Below are 22,657 nucleotides of genomic sequence, written 5' to 3'. Positions count from 1 at the left end.
TGGAATGAAGTCGATGGTAAAAAAAAATTGTGTGAGACTATTCTTATGTTTCGACTGATTATGGTTTTGCTTTATATATACGAAAAGTATGTTATCTCTATTATGATGGACGTCCAGAGCCAATAAGCATTTCTATTGGTTTTCTCTGAAAAATCATCAAGATCTCTGTTATTTTTTTATGAGTTATGTTCCCCGACTTCCGGTATGGCATTGTATCTTGGATTTCTTTATCTCAGTTTTTCTATCATTCTTATTTCGTGAATTATCAACCATGGGTTATCTTTAAAATGTGTTCTTTAGTTTGTGATAACTACGTCTATTATGATTATGATTCTGGTTCGATCATAGAAACGTGGTGACTCTGGTATCTGGATTTCTCTAATTTTCATGTAAGGAATTGACATCGGCAAAGGTATAAGTGGTGAAATCACAAGCTTCAATTTGTATGATGGATTTCTTTTCTCAGGTAAGTTAATTAAAGTCAACGCATTCAATCAAGATGTCTTTGTTTCTTTGAACTAATGCAATTGTAAAGGTCTTGATTAGCATGATAAGAGAATTTTGGAAGATTGTGTGTTTGAGTTGTTTAATAGCATGAAGAAATGAGCATTTTGTTATGTTATTATTTGATAGCCGAAATCGACTTGGTTGTTTTTATCAGAGTGAGCTAGTCAGTTGAAATGTGATTTGAGTTGCATGTAGTTAAAGTATCCTCAGTTATGGTAATAAATTTTGTGCATCCACGAATATATCGATGGACAGTCTGAATGAAGAATTGATATTCTAGAGAGTATGATAACGAGATATACCTGTTAGATTTGTTCTAATTTGATGATGTTATTATGAGTTAAAGCTATTCTGGATGATATGGTTATCACATTTATGAAAATTTAGATGGTTTGTGCATGTTAGAAACATTGAAAACAGTTGAAGGTATTATTAGTCGAAGCTCTGGTTTTGAGTTCAGTTTGAATTGAGTAATGAATTTATGATTTTTCAGTGATGCACTATTAAACGAATTGGAATCTGTTTTATTACTAAAATGTAAAGTGATGGTTCATGTTTTCATACGGTTAATGTCACATTAAAAAGAACTGTGCGACCAGTGATTTAGAGACGACCACTTTTATGTCCATATTGAGAATTTACTGATGTCGTTTATTCAACAAAAGGTGTCACATGTTCACTGATTTCAAGAATTAAGGTCAGATGTCATAGAAAGATCTGAAGTTAAGATAGTGTTAAAGACTTGAGCTATTGAAAGATCGCGAGTAGTTATTGATTAATCTCTGGGAAAGCAGGTATAGTTAAAGATTCTGAATGGAAAAATCTTTGTTTATTTTGTGAGTGGGTTACACGATTGACCTTAATTGATGATGATCTGATTTTAGGTAGATTAAAAACTAAAGCGATGTTTTCATTACGATATTGAGAATCACAAAAATGTGTTAACGAATGGTAAGCTAAACGAGTTCAGTATGAGTCAATTTTTTATTCTGAATTTCAGGTCTGACCTGATGACTGATGTTATTGTTCAGAGATAAAAATTGCATGTAGATGAATTCAGAGCTTATGTAGGAAATTTTTGTACGAGGCTCAGTAGTAGCTCGTTGGTTCATTTTGGGAGAAATAAAAATGTACAGTTATTTGAAATAGATGTTTCGGTGATCGGGTATGTAACCTGATATTTTTTAATTTATGCTCAGATGTCGATTTGATAATGGATAAAAGTTAAATATCAAGAGCATTCAGGTCTATTGCAGTCAGTGATAACATTGATGTGATATGAGATAGAGTTATTATAGATTTTGTATCTAAGTTATCTTTATCTCTGAAAAGGAAGATGTTATTGAATTGAGATTGATCATTCGTGTACAGATTTCTTGTTTAACAAACCAGCCGAGTAAGATGTTTCTAGGATTATTTGATTATGCGAAATATTAGTCTCTATTATTTCAGATTGAGATCCGAGGGCTATATCCCAATTAAGGGAAAAAAAGCTACATGAAATTATGTGTACGCAGTTGCATCTTGGCACGGTAATACACCTGTAAATTGGTGGTAAGTCTGAGAGAGTAATTCAAAACTTTGATGATATGCTCTGACACTGTGCGGTAAAGTTCAAAGGTGATTAGAAAGAGATATACGAGGTTGATTTGATTTGTGATTCTGAGAAATTAGTGGAAGTAATTCATGAGAGTTGAAAGCAATTTCTTCTGGTAAGCTCTTTGGGGACAAAACTCCATAAATAGGGGAGAGTTGTAACAACCCGATTTTAGGCCTAGTCAGAACAGTGGTTTCGGGACCACAAATCTGATGAGGAAAATTTTATTTTTATTATATTTTTATGGTCTACAATTACACAGAATGATTTCATGAAAATTTCGTTCGAAAATTTTGAAGTTTGGGCACTCATTTAGTCAAAAGGACTAAATTGTAAAAAGTGAAAAACTTGAGTTCTAGAAGTTAGAAGTGTCTAATTCTATGAAATTTTAAATTTTTGGTCCTTAAATGGTAATTAGACCATTGGTTAATTTGTTGGACACAGATGGACATGAAATAGGTGAAATAGAATATTCTTAAGTTAAGGGCATTTTGGTCACTTAGTAATTAAAATGAATTAAAAATAAAATTAAAAGCCAAATTTTGTCCATCTTCAACCCCATGGCCGAATTTCACAAGGGGAAACCATGGCTAGGGCTTTTCAAGCTTCCAAGCTCAATTGTAAGTCCATTCTTGCCCCGTTTTTAATGATTTTTACGTTTTTGAAATCCTTGTAACAAGATCTACCTATTTCTACCATTTATTTGAGTTATGATGAAGGTTTACGGTTTGAACCATGTTAGAAATTTGTGCATTTTGATGTTTAATGGTAGATTATGCATGTTTATGGTTGGAGAAATAACTTTTGCATAGTGATTTTCGGTGAAAATGCTTAAAAGGACTAAATTGTAAAAGTTAAAAAAATATGTAGTAAAAGTGTGTTCTTGTGGAAATTTTGGGCTGTTATAGTTATGGAAATGGTTCGGCTAGGCTTAAAATACAAAGAAATTGAATAAATTTCATTTTACGATCTTAGGGGAAAAATATAAATATGATAAAGTTTAGGGGCGAAAACATAGTTTTTCCATAATATGATTTTTGGGTCAAAATGAATAATGTGACTAAAAAATAAGCTAAATGTGATGTTATAGATCAAAGAAAACGAGGTTCAAACCTAGAACGGGGGAAAAATGAGTAATGACGATTAGGTCCCTCTTTGCCATTTTTGGTGTCAAGGTAAGTTCATGTGTAAATAATGCAATGATATATCATGTTTTAATATTTTATTAATGTATAAGCCTCTATGATTAATTATTATGACAAGTGTATGAACGATGCTATAGCCTATGAGCATGACATTGTGAACGAGTTCGACGAATATATGATATCGAGAAAAATCTCGTTTCAACCTTAAGATTTAGGATCAATGTGGCATGTCACTAGGAACTATGTGATTATGAGTTCATGAGATTATGTGTATCTGTGGCTATGTGAATCCAGGTACTAGTCTTGTACGTTCTACTGGTGGCTAGGTAGCCCAACATGTGTTGCAGGTACCTGTCAGCTTATGTGAGTAGGCCCGTGATTAGCTCGAGAGCGAGCAATGTGTGATATCCGATATGAGGTAGCAAGTGGCTATGCATGAGGAACTATGTGCAAGTTTTCCATGTATATGATAGTATTCTAAGTGTTCAACGGGTAAATCAGTGAATTATGTGACAAGTAAGTCAATTATGAAGAAATATGAGAATGTGCTACGAGTTAGTACAGGTATGTACTTATAACCCATGAGTAAAGGTTTCGGTATACTATGAATATGTGGTAAGAATTCATATTGATAGTCATGTGACTAATGATCTACAATTATGATAAATGGATGTATGATAATATTTGAAAATAATCATGTGTTAGGCTTATGAGCCCTATTGAGTTGGGATATAGTACGATGTATATACTTAAGTTGTGATTCAATAGATAGGTGAAAGATGGCTAAGCTATATGTTGAAATTATGATTACTCGTAAATGATGTGCGTGTTGTTAAGCAAATTGAAATAACTTGTTAATAATGTGATATGCTATAATGGGGAGATTATGGTTGCTAGCCTAATGACAAGACAATCTAATTAGCGTGTGTAAGATAAAAGAGTAAGCAATATGAATGAGTAAGTGGTAAGCATGGGATTTAATGCAAATTGTAATAATAGTATCATGATGGATGGATAAAGTAAATAAATGCTAATAGTTGTTCTTATTTGTATATGAACTTACTAAGTTTTGAAGCTTACTCCCCTTTTCTTTCCCACCTCTCATAGGTTTATTCAGCTAGCTCGAGTTAGAGATCGTCGGAGATTCTATCACACTATCAAGCTATCATTTGTGGTATAAGTGAATGTAAGCATGTTAAGTCTACGACATGTATAGGGACTTTGTCATTTTGTGTAAGTGTCATTATGATATACCCAAATGTATTGGCTTGTAGTGAATAAGGATTTGATTTGGTATGTAGCCATATAAATTGGCTTATATTGGCTAATGGGTTGTAAGCATGTTAGTTACTCATATGCTTATGCCAATGTCATTATGTGATGTGGTTTATAATAGTATGTTAATGAAAGTTAATACAAGGGAATAATGAAAGAGTAAAATTAGCATTAAGACAGTTTTGGACAGCAGCAGTAATACAAATTTGAAAAATCACAAAAACTTGTGGAAATCAAATTAGTGGTTGAATAAAGTATTAAATTAAATCTTATTGAGTCTAGTTTTACAGAGAAGAAACGGTGTAAGTAAAATAATTTCATTTTATGAGATATTTGAATTTTTGTAAGAGAAGGTCAGAATGATTTCAGGTTTCCCTGTTCTGGCTTTGGAAAATCATTAAAAATTGTATAACAATAACTGGGGGTTTAAATTTATATGTTTAATTTCTTAATGAGTCTAATTTCAAGAGAAATGAACGGGAACATCATCCGAATCCCGTACTAAGAGATAATTAATCTTTAGTGAATAAAGGACGAAACTATCAAATAGTAGAATAGGGACGAATTTGAAGAATTAACTGTACTTATTGGCTAGACCATAAATTTTGAAAATCTTGTGGTAGGAATATATTTTAGTCTAGTTTCGGAAAAATCAAGCGGATCTTAATTTAGAGTTTTGTAGCTGAAGTTATAAATAATTTAGTGACTATAACTCAAGTGGACAATTTTGTTATGAATAGTAAATAATTGTTTTTATATGTTTAAGCCTTGATTATGGTTCTGTTGGTAGCTTAATTGTGCCATTTTAAGTTCCATTGAAAGTGTGTATGTGAGTGTGAAAATAAGGGTGGAAAATGGCTTGGTAAATAACTATTTTCTTGGCCACACCAGCCGTGTTAAGGACACAGCCCCGAGACATGGGCGTGTGACTTGGCCGTGTGACCCCAAATTGTGCATGACGTCATAAACAGAGAGTTGCACAAGCTGAGGACATGGGAGTGTCCCAAGCCACACAGGTGTGTGCATGACCACACGGCCTACCCACACGGGCGTGTGACTCTGCAAAGTATGAAAATTTTCTATGTGTAGTAAAAGTTCCAAAAGTTTTTAGTTTAGTCCTGAACCACTCCCAATGTATATTTTGGGCCTCGTGGGCCTATATAAGGGACGATATGCATGTGTATGAATGGTTTTAAATTGAATGAAATGTTATGGCCTAGTTTTGTATTATTGGTTATGTTGAAGTCCGGTAATCCCTCGTACCCTGTCCCGGCATTGGACACGGGTAAGGGGTGTTACAAATACTCCCCCCAAGAACCCAAAGACTTTGATTTCTCATAAAGTGTCGGCGGAGTCCTAAAAGCAACATCCGTTGATCCCTGGTCGACATCACTTATGGTTGACATTAGGATGGTATCTGATTATCTTCGAGCCCAACTTTCGTTCTTGATTAATTGAAACATCTTTGGCTAATGGTTTCGTAGTTGTTCGTCTTTCATAAATCCAAGAATTTCACCTCTAACTATGAAATAAAACTGTCCTCGACTGTCTTTGTTAATCATTACTTCGATCTCAAAGGCTAACAGAATAGGATCGAAATCCTATAATATTATCCCATGCTAATGTATACAAGTGTAGGCCTGCTTTGAGTATTCTAATTTCTTCAAAGTGACAGCATCGGAGGAGTGACTCGGCCAATTGAGGCTAAGAGTGCACCATCGGTAGTAGGGACAAGTAGACTAGTGCTAACCGTGTAACACCCCTAACTCGTATTCTCGTCAGTACAGGGTTACGGAGTATTACCAGAGTTTAAAATTCAAACAAATAGAAAATTCGAACATTTCATAACATATCATTAAACATATTAAAACCACTTCAAAACATGCAAATTGTCCCTTATACAAGTCCTCGAGGCCCAAAATACACATTAGAAACAAGTCGGGACTAAATCGAAAACTAAGAGAAATTTTCAGAAAACTTTGAAATTTTCAACACTGCAGGGGTCTCACAGTTGTGTGGCCAGGTCGTGAAAGAGGCACTCTCGTGTCTCAGGCCGTGTGGGCATTCGAAGTAAGGACACATAGCAGTGTCCCAACCCTTGTCCGTGCCTGAGTAACTCACTAACTGGGGTCACATGGCCAAACCACATGCCCATATGCCAAGCCATGTACCCTTTGAAATAACCTCACACACCCGTGTGCCAGGCCATGTGATAGGCTGTGTAATAGCCTAACTAGCAACCCTACATGTCATTTGTATCCTACGGATTCCTAATGTTTACATGAGACTTGGTAATCGTCGTACGTCGATGGATATACACTCAGAAATTATATATGACAACTCATAACATTTATATAATTCAATTAAAAACATATAAACATAATTTAATTACACAAACTTACCTCAACGAGTATTCGTAGATATGGAGGCGATTAATCCGAGAGTTTCTCTTTGCCCCAATCTAACTCCGTACGAGCTCTAACTGGATCTAATCAAGCAATCCAAGTGGCTGAAGCCTAGGTCAACAATGGCTTCTTTTTCTCTTCTAAAATCGATTGATGATGATGGATAAGGATGATGGTTTTAGTTTTATTTGATTAATATTATCATTATTTTACAAATTACTTAATTAACCTTAAAAATTAATCAAATTTACACAAATGCCAAACCATGCGCTTCCACTATCACTTCTAATGGTCTAATTACCATATAAAGACTTCCACTTTAATGTTTTATAGCTATTTAATACCTTTAGCTATTAGAACTCAACTTTTGTACTTTATGTGATTTAGTCCTTTTTATCAAATTGAACATGTAAACGGTAAAATTTCTTAACAAAATTTTTATACAATACTTCTATCATACTATAGGTATTAAAATAATAATAAAATAAATTTTTTGACCTCATATTTGTGGTACCAAAACCACTATTCTAATTTAAATGAAAACGGGCTATTACAAATCGTGAGGTAGACCGATCGACCCACCCCTAAGTCCAAATATGAGCTTTTTAACTGCAACAAACTTAAATATACGCTATTGGAGTTGGAATTACTGTAGCTGTTGGAAGTAGACTTGTCCTCGAATGGATCCTCGTTAAGGGGTTTAGATTGTACTCATTCAAATTACCAGACTCATAGAGCCCAGTATTGTTATTTATTGTCACTACCTCCCCATGTCAGAATTGTGTAATTTGTATACATGATGCCTTCCTTGGATGTGGTAGTCATTTCTCAAGCTTCCTATCCAAAATCAAACCCTAATTCTCCGTCACCCGTCACTACCATAGTAGGCTACTATCCTACCATCAAAAGTTGATAGGGTAGAAATTTGAATGATGTGCCATTGGCACAAAGGCCGTGTGATCTATCAAGTTATCAAGAATCATCAGAGCAACAGGAAAAGTCTTTGTGAACCTTTTATCTAATAAATTCACCCCTTCCAGTAGTCATGGTTTCTTTGCACGTATTAGACTAGAATTACTACGGTTATCCGAGTAGCAAATACCATCAAACAAACTATAACTGATTTAATGAGCCATTTGTAGTTTCACAATCTAAATTTGTTCATACTTATGTCATACGTTGTGTATGGGAGCCTGTGACCATGGCACACTTGTGTGATCCATCATGTTCAAAGGAGGTCATTTGGCCCATCCAGACTGGCCTGTTTCTTGGAGAGATTGAAGGTCCATCTACAAAGCTTGGCAAATATGGAACGTGATCTTCAAAGATATGTAATCTTTAAAAGATACCATTCTATAATCTTAAAGATTTGATTTGTAAATAGCTTTTAATCATAGCCATTGATGTTCTTTGACCTGTACGGTTGATTTTGAGGAGGCTTAACTATAAATATAGTCCTCTCCCACTCATTGTAAATCATTTAATGAGCAATAGAATTCTTGAGAGCATGCACTCAAAAATTTCTCTCTAGTGTTCTTACTTTTCTGTGGCTTTGGTCATCTTTCGAGTTCTTTCAATTTTTGTTCTTCTACTTATTCTTCGTGGGTGGCTTAGAGCAATTCTATTGAATCCTCAATTATTAAGAGTTAGGCTGACTTAGGCATTTTTGGAGCAAAGAAACTGCCAAAGGCGGCACATAATGCATGGGAAAAATCTAATTCCATTACAGTTGGTACCGGAGCAATCTACAAGGCTTCTTTGGGAAATGGAGGGTTAACTGCTATTGCATCCAAGCCCAGTATGGATGTTCCCATGTAACAGCCTAGTTTTTAGTGAACTTAGAGTAGTGGTTTCGGGACTACAAATCTGATCCAAAAATAAGGTTTATTTTTATTTCATTATACAGACATATTATAATAGGCATGTCGTGTGAAAATTTTGATATGAAAATTTTATCGATTAAGTGTTTAATTACGAGAAGGACTAAATCGCATAAAATGCTAAAGTTGAATTCTAGAAGCTATAAGGGTTAAATAGCTATGGAATTAAAATCTAAAGGTCTTTATATGGTAATTAGACCATAAAGAAGCATGTAGATTTTTCTTGGTGACTCATCCATGGAAATATAGAAAAGGGCAATGACTAAATTGGAAATAGCAAAATACCTAATCAATTAAAAGATGAAAAGAAAATATATCATCTTATTTTTGTTGTCTTCAACCTAAACACATGAAAATCCTAAGTGAGAGAAAAGAAAATTTCGAGGCCTAATTGGGTAAGTTTCCTTATCCCATTTTTAGTAATTTTGATATTTTTGAAACCAGGATAGTTTAATATATCTATTTGAGGGATTCATTTGAAAAGTTATCAAGGTATGAAAAATGGATCATTGATGTATATGCTAGAAATTAGAAATTTATGGTAGAAAATGAAAGATTATTGATAGATAAACAACTTTTACAAAGTGATTTTTAATGAAAACATGATTTAGGGACTAAAATGAAAAGTTGTAAAATTTGAGGAAAAATTCTATAATTTTATGAATACATGTGCTGTAAAATTTGTAATGAGGCCTGGTTAGGCTTGGAATAAGGAGTAATTTGCACAAGTTTCATTTTTTGAGCCTAGGGACAAAATCAGAATTTATGGAAAAGTTAGGGGTAAAATGGTAATTTTTCCTAGGACATAAATTGAGTCCATTTAAATATGAAATGTATGAAATTGATGGTTAAATTCATTTGTATAGATCCAAACAACACTAATTCGAGGTTAGATCGAGGAAAAGAAAAGGTTTCAGATTAGTAGACTTTATACGCGAACAAGTGTCGAGGTAAGTTCATGTAACTTAATCGAGCATGTAATTATCTTAATTGAATGTTGTGATTGTATGTAATGTGATTTATATTGATGTGCCTTACTTGTATACTATGATGGAAAATTTCATACATGCTTGAAATGGTGATAAAGGTGTAAGTCCCGATTGAATGTTGAATTTCGATGATTATGTGCGCTTTCCCGAAACTAATAAGGTTCTGCATTTGTTGCAGACAGGATTTAGCTCGGACGAGAAATCATATTGACCTTGTTATAGAAAGGATTTAGCCCAAATAGGTAATCCCGATATAATACCTCTCGAGCTTACGTTATGATTAGGGTTTAGCCTAGGCTAGTAATCCTAATCAAGTTCCTTTGAGCATAAGTTATATAAAGGATTTAGCCTGGACTGCTAATGTTGTTATACGATATGTGGCTCGAGAGAGTGTTTCTTGGTTAAGTGCCCTTATAGGTCCCCTTGAATAAGAAATTGATGGATTATTGAATTGTACACTTCGGGTTTACTACTTGAGCATCCATCGGAATTCAATGATTCAACAGACATAAAACTCTTGACATAGCATGAGAATCTTGAGATGAAATGATAATGACTTGAAAGAATATTGCTTGATGAGCTCATCCATGTTACTTGATTGGTATGAAGATTTTGGTGACTAACATGTTTGATTGAATGTATGTGATTAGGCAATTTAGCCGAGTGGATGGAAACATAACATTGTATGCTTAGATTTAATAAACAGGATTGGTAAGTGTAATTTCCGTTATACAAACTTACTAAGCATGTAATGCTTACTCCGTTTATTTTTCCCTATTTTATAGTGCTCGGAAGCTCGTGAAGGTTGGAAGATCATTAGAGCATCGTCACACTATCAACTAATTATTTTGGGTATACTTAGTAAAAATCATTTTGGTGTAATGGCATGTATAGGACAACTTGCCCAAGAGTGGCTTGAAATGTTATTTTGTAACCTAGCCATTTTAATGGCTAGTAATGGTTCATTTTGGTATGACTAAGTAGATTATTATGGTATATATACACACATGCATTATGTTAAGAATATGTAATCAATGTTGTGAATGCCTAATTTAAACTAAGGTGAGGTTGCGATCATGTATGCTTTTAGTGATATGCCTTGTGAATGATGAAAATTTCTAAAACTTGAATGCTTGGATTGGTTGGTATTGGATGTGTGTTTCAAGTTCAGGTCTTCGATGAAATTTTGGGTGAGAAATAAAGCTAGAAATGGCTTCATCTTGTCCACAGGGGTAATGTAACACCCCCACGCCTGAAACCGTCACCAGAGTCAAGCTTGAGGTGTTACTAAACTTATCTTACCTTTTAAACAACTCTAAACCACTTATTTTAATTTTCGGAATAAACTGTTTTTCTGCGTCATGGTTGCTTAAAAATTCATTTCTCGAGTTTTAAAACTCAAAATTAAGATCTGTAAATTTTCCTTGAAACTAGACTCATATATCTATCTACTAATTTTTTTTCTAGAATTTTTTACTCAGCCAATTAGTACAGTTTATTAGTTAAAGTTACCCCTGTTTTAGAATTTGACTGCACTGGCCTCTACTTACTACGAACCACTTTTCTCTCTGTAAAACATTCATATTACTATACCGTTTGTTTCTATTAAAACTAAATTCAATAAGGATTCTAACCATATAAAGTACACCACCTAATTATTTTTGTAAAATTTATGGTGAATTTCTAAAGTTGGAACAGGGGATCCAGAAATCACTCTGGCCCTATTTCATCAAAACTTAGATACCCTATAAAATACAAAATCTTTACCTGTATTGCTTATTCCATATGAAAATAGACACAACGAGCTTTAATGTCATATATTATTCACCATCAACCCATGTCTCTACAATTTCTTGTGATTTTTCAAAATCCCGTTATTTCTGATACTAGAATCTGTTTTTAAGTTACTTTCACATTTTTCTTAGTTTTCATGTGATAGTTACTACTTAATCATAAATACTATTAAACATGTATATCATCAGCCACTCTATTAGATAATCACTAGCAAGTATTTACACATCATTCATTGATCATATCATATCAAAAGAAACCAAGTTCCTATACATGCCATACACAAAACGAAACGTCTAACTATACCAATGTGATTTCTTCGATAGTGTGATCGGGTCTCCGACGTTTCCTTCGATCCCCGAGTAGCTTGATAAAAACTATAAGAAAAAGAAAATAAAGAGAGTAAGCACTAGGCTTAGTAAGCTTACAAGAAAATAAATTACAACATTCAACATAATGAATAATTATACATAATGTCACCTAGCCTCATAAACTTTCTTTACTTCTCATTTTCTACCTTCTTCTTTACTCACTTACCTTCTTTCTTACCTGACCTTTCACTATTCATAAATATAATATACCTTCCCTTTTGTTGATAATTCACTGTAATTTAACGTGTACAATGACCCGTTCAACCACTCGGAATACTAAGGACACTAGGGTTGTTCCTGTCTATCAATATCCTGCCAATGCCATGTCTTCGACATGGACTTACATGAATTATTCCTGTCTCCAATGCCATATATATATAATATGGGCTAACATGGCTCATTCCTGTCTCCAATGCCATATATATATAATATGGGCTTACATGGCTCATTCCTGTCTCCAAAGCCATATAACTGATATGGACTTACATGGCTCATTTCTGTCCTGTCCTGTCCTGTCAACCCCAATATCCTAACATTCCTAAGGTTCAAACGGGGCTTCCTAATGCTTTTTCTCTGTCACTTCGCCTTTAATTCGACTTTAAATATTCAAAGAAAATAAGTATATAAATGCTGGAAATTGACAATAATAATGTAAAATAAAAGAATATTGCATTTATTTACTGTAAACTTACCTCGATACAAAATGTTACTAAACTTTACAATTTAGTCCTTTACTTTTTCTTTTCCCCGATCTACTCCCGAATTTCGCTCTTCTTGATCTATAATAGCAAATTTAACTTATTTAATATTCACATTTATCCAAACAGTCCTTGATCCAAACTTTGGCAAAATTACATTTTTGCCCCTAAACTTTCACATATTTGCACTTTTTCCCCAAGGCTCGTAATTTAAACTTCATCCTATTTTCTTATGTTTTATGACATGCTGATCATTTTTCCCTTCTATTACAACATCAAATTCACACTCTAACATGTACTTATGACTATTAGGTATTTTTACCGATTAAGCCCTTTTACTCGTTTTCACTTAAAACCGAGTAGCACAAGTTATCTAACATAATTTAAAACCTCATGTTCTATCATAAAACATCAAAATAAACACTTTCACCTATGGGTATTTTTCCAAATATGAACCCTAACTTAAATTATTGCTAGCATAAGCTTTATCGAGTTACCAGGACTCTGAAAACGTAAAGAACATTAAAAAAGGGGCTTGGAATCACTTACTATGGAGCTTGAAAGCTTGAAACAAATCCTAGCTATGGAGAACCCTTGAAATTTCGTGCTAATGAAGAAGATGATGAATTTTGTGTTATTTTTCCCTTTTTATTTCATTTAATATCCAAATGACCAAAATGCCCTTCCTTATTAAACTTTCAAAAATTCCATCCATGTCCTATTTTGTCCATGAACTTAGAAATTGGTCAATTTGTTATTTAAACCCTCCTAATCAATATTCCAAAGCAATTTCATACTAAAAACTTCTAGAATGCAAGTTTTGCAAATTATTCGATTTAGTCCCTAATCTCAACTTAAGCACTTTATGCATAGAATTTCATCACGAAATTTTCAGACAATCATGCAATCATATCATGAACCTCAAAATAATAATAAAATAAATTTTTCTACCTCAGATTTGTGGTTTCACAACCACTGTTCTGTTTAGGCCCTATTTCGGGATGTTACAGGCAAACACATGGGCATGTGTCTAGACCGTGTGTGACACACGACCTAGTAACATGGGCATGTTGTTAGGCTTTGTGTCCCCTGCACCTTAATTTTAAGAAATAGAATGCTCAGAATTGAGCACACGGGTAAAGACACGAGCATGTCTCTTAGCTATGTGTGCCACACGGCCTAGAACACGGGCGTGTGTCTTGGCCATGTGAAACCTACACCTATTTTTGAATTGAATTAATTAACCACATGGCCTAGCACACGAGCATGTGGCATGGCTATGTGTGCAAGTTAGAGAGTTACACGGGGTCGAACACGGCCGCTAACACGGGCATGTCCCTTGGACCACACGGGTGTGTGAGCCCTACACCTGGGAAAAATGTTGAAAAGTAACAAAAAATTCTTAAAGTTCCCAATTAAGTCTCGACTAGATTCTAATTCTCGTATTGGACCTCAAGGGTCCAATTAAGGGACGTTTTGAATGAACTCAGTAGATGAATAGTAAATTATAAGAATTATCTATAAAATGTTTTGAAAGTTTTGGTAATTCTTCGAAACCCTATTTTAACGACGGATACATGTTAAAGGTGTTACATTTACTGGTATCAGAGCTACGGTTTAGCTGATTTTCAGATTTGATGTAGCAAACACGAGTTTAGCTATACATGACAATATATAAATTGTGATAATGTGATGACTCCTGGTCATTTTTAAATGTGTTTTTTCATATAGTAATGCCATCAAATCGAGCTAGAGCTGAATCCGAGGAAGCTAAGAGCAATGCTTCAACTTCAGTTCAAAGAGTTGCGTCTGCATCTGGTAGTGAAGCTCGTGTCTGAAGGCCGAAGTGAGGCGGCAAAACAAGCCTTCTTTCAAATGATGAATGAATGGTTTTCAAAACAAACCATGCTATACAACGACCTCCCTTACCTGGTTCCCAATCGATTCTTGAAATACCACTGGGTGCTGAACTTGTTAGAATTGGTAAGCCTCCGATAGATAAAATCCGCAAACATGGGGCGGAAGAATTTAGAGCTACTGCAAATCATGATCCAGAAAGGGCTGAGTTTTGGCTAGAAAATACTATTCGGGTTTTTGATGAATTGTCTTATACACCTGCTGAATGTCTGAAATGTGCGGTATCTCTACTAAAAGACACAACTTATCATTGGTGGAATACCATAACTTCAGTTGTACTGAGGGAGAATGTCACATGGGAAATCTTCCAGGCTGAATTCAGAAAGAAGTATGTGAGTTAGAGATTTATGGATCAGAAAAAGAAAGAATTTTTAGAGCTCAAACAAGGAAACGACTGTATCTGAATACAAATAGAAATTTGTTCGGTTGAGCGAGTATGACAGAGAATGGGTTCTGACCGTGGCTAAAATGTGTAAACTCTTTGAAAAGGGCCTAAATAAAGATTAAAATTTTTATTGGAATTCTAGAAATAAGAGAATTTGCAGTGTTAGCTGATTGAGCACACAAAGCTGAGGAACTGAGTAAGGAAAAGAAACTAGCTGAAAGAAAGGCTCAAGTTTCTGGAAAAAGAACTATGAGTAAGTCACAATCGTTTGCTTTTAAGAAATTAAAGAACTATTACGATCGTGTGACCACCTTTACAGGATATTCTAGAAGAGACGGGGCTTTCAACATTCTAACTCGAGGTCTTTATCTCCATTTGTGGCCAGTGTGGGTAGTGTTGGTAATCCCAAATTGAAATGTAAAAATTCTAACGAATTTCATCATAAGGAATGTCGGTCTAGAATGAAGCTTGTTTCAGATGTGGTTCACTTGGCCATTTCCTTAGGGATTGTCTCGAAAGAGTTGAAAAAGAAATAGAACTAGCTCCAAAGCCTAGTAATCCTGTTGCGAGAGGCAGACCACCCCCTCACCCCGGTAATGTTAGCGGTAGTCGAGGTACTACCAATGATACAGCAGCAAGATCTGAGGCCCGAGTACCTACAAGGACATATGCTATTCGTACTAGAGAAGATGCCTCTACACTAGATGTCATTACTAGAACATTTTCTATACTTGATACTGATTTACTCATTGATTAATATTGGTTCCATACATTCATACATATGCACAAACCTAGTGTCTATTAAAAATTTACCTATTGAATTCACTGAATTTGTGGTCAAAGTTTCAAACCCCCTAGGCCAGTGTGTTATGGTGGATAGTGTATAAGAACTGTCTATTGATGGCAAAGGGTTATTGCTTTTCGACTAACTTGATGTTACTACCATTTGATGAATTTGATGTAATCTTGGGAATGGATTGGTTAACCCGATATGATGCAGCGGTGAATTGTAAATAGAAATATATTGCATTTAAAAGTGAGAACGGTGAATTTTTTTATGTGGAATCTGATAAACTAGATGGATTACCTAATGTGATTTCAGCAGTATCAACACAGAAATATGTTAGAAAGGGGTATGATGTTTGTCTTGCGTATGTGATGGATACTAAAGTATCTGAGTCAATGATTCAATCAGTACCAGTAGTATTTGAATTTCCTGATGTATTCCCAGAAGAATTAGCTGGTTTACCACCGAAAAGAGAGGTGGAATTCTCTATAGATCTTGTCCCAAGAACAACATCGATATCTATAGCACCTTACAGAATGGCTCTTACTGAATTGAAAGAGTTGAAAGTACAGTTGCAAGAATTTATTGATAGAGGTTTTGCTCAACATACTTTCTCACCTTGGGTGCACCGGTTCTGTTTGTAAAGAAAAAAGATGGATCGTTGAGGCTGTGCATTGATTATAGATAGCTCAACAAAGTTATAATAAAGAACAAGTATCCATTGCCCTGAGTCAATGACTTGTTTGACCAGTTAAAATATGCCACTGTATTCTCGAAGATTGATCTTCATTCTGGTTACTATCAACTACAGGTAAAAGAATCGAATGTACCAAAGACAACTTTTAGAATCAAGATCTACATTATGAGTTTCTTGTGATGCCATTTGGCTTGACAAATGCACCTGCAGGGTTTATGGATTTGATGAACAAAATTTTCAGCCCATATTTAGATAGGTTCATGGTGGTATTTATAGATGATATTTTGGTTTACTCTCGAGATGAAAATGAACATGCTGAGCATTTGAGAATAGTGTTGCAAACTCTGTGAGAGAAAAAACTATATGCCAAATTCAGTAATTGTGAATTTTGGCTACGGGAAGTTAGTTTTCTTGGGCATATAGTACCTGCTGAAGGTGTCAGGGTAGACCCTAATAAAATTTCAGCCATTGTTAATTGGAAGCCACCAAAGAATGTGTTTGAAGTCCAAATTTTTCTGGGACTAGCTGGTTATTATTAGAGTTTTGTAAAAAAAATTTCAATGATAGCTTCTCTGATGATTCGTTTACTGCAAAAAGATGTAAAATTTGAGTGGATTGATAAATGTTAGAAGAGTTTTGACAGATTAAAAGCTTTATTGATAAAAGCTATAGTGTTAGTTCAGCCAGAATCGGGTAAGGAATTTATAGTTTACAGTGATGCGTAATTGAATGGTTTAGGTTGTGTTTTGATGCAAGATGGTAAGGTAGTAGCCTATGCTTCACGACAACTAAAGCCACATGAAATGAACTACCTGACACATGATCTTGAATTGGCAGCCATTATGTTCGCATTGAAAATCTGGCGGCATTACTTATTTCGTGAAAAATATCACATATTGACCGATCATAAAAGTCTGAAATACTTGATGTCGCAGAAATATTTGAATTTGAGACAGTGCAGATGGTTTGAATTATTGAAAGATTATGATCTTGACATTGACTATCATCCAAGAAAAGCCAATGTGGTTGCTGATGCTCTGAGCAGAAAATCCCTGTTTTCCTTGCGAGCTATGAATTCTCTATTGTCATTAATTGACAATGGATCGATTATAGCTAAGTTGAAAGCTAAACCAATGTTTTCACAATAGATTTTGAAGCTCAGAAAAATAATAGTAAGTTGCAAGCAAAACGGATACAAATTGAATCGACTCCTGACTCAGAATTTCAGATTGAGATTGATGATTGGTTGTTATTTAGAGACAGAGTATGTGTACCGAAAATTTCTGACCTAGTACAGAAGATTTTGAATAAAGCTCATAATGGTAGCATGCCAATTTATCCTAGTAGTAATAAAAAGTATAATAATATGAAAAGATGTACTGGTGGCAGAGAGTGAAACGAGATATTTCTGAGTTCGTATCTAAGTGTTTGACATGTCAGCAAGTAAAAGATGAATAATTTTGTATTTTGATGATTAATGGTGGAAAATGAAAGATTATTGATAGATAAATAACTTTTACAGGTTGATTTTTTATGAAAACCTAATTAGGGACTAAAATGAAAAGTTGTAAAATTTGAAGAAAAATTCTGAAATTTTAGATATGCATGTGCTGAAAAATTTGTAATGGGGTTTTGGTTAGGCTTGGAATAGGGAGTAATTTGCACAAGTTTCATTTTCTGAGCCTAGGGACGAAAACAAAATTTTTGGAAAAGTTACGGGCAAAATGGTAATTTTTCCTAGGATGTAAATTGAATCCGTTTAAGTATGAAATGTATGAAATTGATGATTTAATTCAATTATATAGATCCGAAAAACACAAACTCGAGGCTAGATCGAGGAAAAGAAAAGATTTCAGATTAGTAGACTTTTACGTGAACAAGTTGTGAGGTAAGTTTGTGTAACTTAATCGGATATGCAATTATGTTAATTGAATGTTATATTGTATGTAATGTGATTTATATAATGTGCCTTATATGTATGTTATGATGGAAAATTTATACGTGCTTGAAATGATGATAAAGGGTTAGTCTCGATTGAATGTTGAATTTCAATGATTATGCGCTTTCTCGTAATGGATAAGGTCCTGCATTTGTTGTGGATGAGATTTAGCTTGGACAAGTAATCCCATTGACCTTGCTATAACAAGGACTTAGCCCAGACAGGTAATCCCGATATAATACCTCTGGAGCATACGTTATGATTAGGGTTTTGCCTGGACTGGTAATCCTAATTGAGCTCCCCTGAGAATATGCTATATAAAGGATTTCCCCTAGACTGGTAATCTCGTTAAATGATATGTGGCTCGAGAGAGTGTTTCTTGGTTAAGTGCCTTAATGGGTACCCTTGAATAAGAAATTGACGAATGGTTGAATCGTACACTTCGAGTGTACTACTTGAGCATTCTTTGGAATCCAATAATTGAAAGGACATATAACTCTTGACTTGGCATGAAAACCTTAAGATGAAATAGTAATGACTAGATAGAATATTGCTTGATGAGCTCATCTATGTTACTTGATTTATATGAAGATTTTGGTGACTAACATGTTTGATTGAATGTATATGCTTAGGAAAATTTAGCCAAATGGATGGAAACATGTTATTGTATGTTTAGATTTAATAATCAAGATTGGTAAGTTCAATTTTCGTTAAATAAACTTACTAAGCATGTAATGCTTACTTCTTTTATTTTCCCCTGTCTTATAGTGCTCAGAAGCTCGTGAAGGTTGGAAAATCATTGGAGCATCATCACACTATCAACTAGCTATCTTGGGTATATATAGTAGAATCATTTTGGTATAATGGCATGTATAGGACAACTTGGCCAATAGTGGCTTAAAAATGATGTTTTTTTAATCTAGCCATTGGAATGGCTAGTAATAGATCATTTTGGTATTACTGTATAGGTCATTATGATATATATACACATATGTTAAGATAAATATATGTGACCAAATGTTGTTATTGCCCTAGTTAAACCGAGGTAAGTTTATAAACACATATGCATATAATGATATGCCTTATTGAATGATGAAGTTCGTTTATTTTGAATGCTTAAATTGGTTGGTATTGGTTGTGAGTTTCAAGTGCAGGTTTTGGGTGAAATTTTGAGTGAGAAATAGAGCTAGAAATGGCTTCATTTTTTCTACATGGGCAGACATACGGGCGTGTGTCTAAACTGTGCGTGACACACAGCCTAGTAACACGGGCATGTGGTTAGGCATGTGTCCCTTGCACCTTAATTTTGAGAAACAGAATGCTCATAATTCGGCACACGTGCAGAGACATGGGCGTGTCTCTCAACTGTGTGTTCTACACGCCCTAGAACATGGGCGTGTGTCTTGGCCGTGTGAAACCTGTATCTAATTCGAATTATATTAATTAACCATACTGCCTAGCACACGGGCACATGACTTGGCCTTGTGATCTCAATTTGTTAATGAGTTACAAGTTAGTGAGTTACACGGGGTTAGGACATAGACGTGTGTGACCACATGGCTTGCCCACACGAGTGTGTCCCATATTCACACAAGCGTGTGACCCCTGTATAGTGCAAAATTTTCTAAATTTTATAAAAATTTCTAAAGTTCTCAGTTTAGTCCCGAACCCCTTCCAAATCATGTTTTGGGCTCATATTAGGGACTTTATGGTTAATTACAAATGGTTTTAATTGGATGCAAATTTATGGTTTGGAATTGTACGATTATAGGTTATGTGAGTCCGATAATGCCTCGTACCCTATTCTAGCGTTGAATACGGGTAAGAGGTGTTACATTTAGTGGTATCAGAGCTACAATTTAGCCGATTCTCAGATTTAACGTAGCAAACATGAGTCTATTTATACATGCCATTATATAAATTGTGATAGTGTGATGACTCTTGATCATTTTTAAATGTGTATTTGATATATTAGTGTTAGAGCTAAATCCGAGGAAGCTGAGAGCAATGCTTCAGCTTTAATGCAAAGAGTTGCCTCCACGCCTAGTAGTGAAAAGCCCGTTTCTGAGGGTCGAAGTGAGAAGGAAAAAAAGCCTTCTTGGTGGAATACCATAACTTCGATAGTACCGGAAGAGAATTATCCTGCACACCTTGCGAGTGCCTGAAATGTGCAGTATCTCTACTGAAAGATACGGCTTATCATTGGTGGAATACCATAACTTCGATAGTACAAAGAGAGAATGTTACATGAGAATTCTTCCAGACCGAATTCAAAAAGAAATATGTTAGTCAGAGGTTCATGGATCAAAAAAAGAAAGAATTTTTGGAACTCAAGCAGGGAAGCATGACTGTATCTGAATATGAACAGGAATTCGTTCGACTAAGTAAGTATGCCAGAAAATTGGTTTTAACTGAGGCTAAAATGCGTAAATGTTTTGAAGAGGGCCTAAATGAAGATATCAAGTTATTGATTGAGATTCTTGAGATAAGAGAATTTGCGACGTTAGCGGACCGAGCACACAAAGTTGAGGAACTGAGTAAAGAAAAGAAACAAGCTGAAAGAGAGGCTCGGGTTTCTAGAAAAAGAGCTATGAGTAAGTCATAATCATTTGCTTCTAAGAAATTAAAGAAGTATTATGATCGTGTGACCACTTTCATGGGATATTCTAGAAGGGAGCTGGGCTCTCCACGATCTAACCCGAGGTCTTCAACTCCATCTGTGACCAATGTGGGTAGTATCAGTAATCCCAAACTAAAATGTAAACATCGTAACAAGTGTCATCATGGTGAATGTTGGTCTAGAAGTGGAGCTTATTTCGGATGCGGCTTACTTGACCATATTCTTAGGGACTGTCCCGAAAGAGTTGAAATGGAGATAGAACCAGCCCTAAAGTCGAGCAATCCTGTTGCGAGAGGCAGACCACCACATCACCCCGGTAATGTTAGTGGTAGTTGAGGTACTACCAAGGATATGACAATTAGGTCTGAGGCACAAGCACCTACGAGGAAATATGCTATTCGTGCTAGAGAAGATGCTTCTATGCCAGACGTTATTACTGCTACATTTTCTCTACTTGATACTGATATTACTGCATTGATTGACCCTGGTTCTACACATTCATATATAGGTACGAACCTAGTGTCTGTTAAAAATTTACCTATTAATTCATTGCATTTGTGGTTAAAGTTTCAAACCCTTTGGGCCAATACATTATGGTGGACAAAGTTTGTAAGAACTGTCCGTTGGTGGTAAAATGTTATTTTTTTGGCTAACTTGATATTATTTCCATTTGATGAGTTTAATGTGATATTGGGAATGGATTGGTTAACTTGGTATGGCGTAGTGGTGACTTGTAAGCAGAAATATATTGTATTGAAATGTCAAAATAATGAATTACTTCATATTGAATTTGATAAACTGGATGGATTACCTAATGTGATTTTAGCAATATCAGCACAAAAATATGTCAGAAAGGGGTATGATGCTTATCTTGCGTATGTGATGATACAAAAGTAATTGAGTCAAAGAATCAATCAGTGCCAGTAGTATGTGAATTTCTTGGTGTATTCCCAGAAGAATTTCCTGGTTTACCTCCGAATAGAGAAGTGGAATTTTCTATAGACCTTGTTCCGGGAACGACACCAATATCCATAGCACTATACAGAATGGCTCCTACTGAGTTGAAAGCGCTGAAGGTACAGTTGCAAGAATTGATTGGCAGAGGTTTTGCCTGACCTAGTTACTCACCTTGGGGTTCACCAGTTCTATTTGTAAAGAAGAAAAATGAATCGTTGAGGCTGTGTATTGATTACAGACAGCTCAACAAAGTTACAATAAAGAACAAGTATCCATTGCCTTGTATTGATGACTTGTTTGACAAGTTAAAGTGTGCCACTGTATTTTTAAAGATTGATCTCCGTTCTGGTTACTACCAAGTACGAGTAAAAGAATCGGATGTGCCAAAGACAACTTTTAGAACCAGGTATGGACACTATGAGTTTCTTGTGATGCCATTTGGCTTGACAAATGCACCTGCAGTGTTTATGGACTTGATGAATAGAATTTTCAGCCCATATTTAGACAGGTTTTTTATGGTATTTATAGATGATATTTTGCATTACTCTCTAAATGAAAATGAGCATGCTGAGATTTGAGAATAGTGTTGCAAACTCTGCGAGAGAAACAACTGTATGCCAAATTCATTAAATGTGAATTTTGGCTAAGAGAAGTTAGCTTCCTTGGGCATGTAGTATCTGCTGAAGGTGTCAGGGTA

Source organism: Gossypium hirsutum, chromosome A03, assembly GCF_007990345.1.
Source record: "Gossypium hirsutum isolate 1008001.06 chromosome A03, Gossypium_hirsutum_v2.1, whole genome shotgun sequence".
NCBI lineage: Eukaryota > Viridiplantae > Streptophyta > Magnoliopsida > Malvales > Malvaceae > Gossypium > Gossypium hirsutum.
The sequence above is the reverse complement of the archived record's forward strand: the minus strand, read 5'-3'. Positions refer to the sequence as shown.